Below are 724 nucleotides of genomic sequence, written 5' to 3'. Positions count from 1 at the left end.
GCTCCAAACCCGTCACGGCGCAGGGCGCAATTAGGGATGTGGCTGAGCTGAGACAGCAGGGATGGGGATTAATCCTCCCATTAACGTGTGCGGCAGCGCCTGTGTCTCACGAAGCAATTATACCGGAATAGCAGGGGGCTGCGATAGACATCGCATCGTGTCTGAAGCCTCACTCCAGTCCAATGAATAATTCCTCTGGGGCATTACTGGGAAAGCAGCATTAAAAGACTGAGATAAATAAAAATTACTGGAAAAAACAGATGAGGAATGCTTCCTCTCTCAGCCAGGGCTGAACGCGGCTACATTTCTACAAAGCGGGCAGAGGAGCTCGAAGGGGCACGGACATTTGTTACCGCGCGTTGCACGATGAGCTCCCGAGGAAACGCATGCTTCATCCTGGCGGCTTCCTGATGTCTTACTCCTAAAGCATGAGCGTTATTCTCGGCTCCATAGCACGATCCTCCGAGCTCGTACCTTCCCCAGATACTGCTGATTTATTCTCTCAGCCACGTCTCTGCGACGACCTGCAGAAGGGTTCCACGTGCGGGGAGAGCAATGAGAACCGGCCACAGCACGCTCCTGCCTCGCCGACGGGGGCTCCTTTCTGCAGCCGCAAGGTCACGGCCGATCCGCGGGCAGTGCTTTTTGCCCTAAGTACTCTCAAACTGTGCTATCTGTCCAGTGAAGCGAAGTACACCTCACATTTCGGTCAGGCATTTTTTAC

This window comes from Egretta garzetta, unplaced genomic scaffold (genome assembly GCF_000687185.1).
Source record: "Egretta garzetta isolate BGI_Z169 unplaced genomic scaffold, ASM68718v1 scaffold481, whole genome shotgun sequence".
In the NCBI taxonomy this organism is placed as follows: Eukaryota; Metazoa; Chordata; class Aves; order Pelecaniformes; family Ardeidae; genus Egretta; species Egretta garzetta.
The sequence above is the reverse complement of the archived record's forward strand: the minus strand, read 5'-3'. Positions refer to the sequence as shown.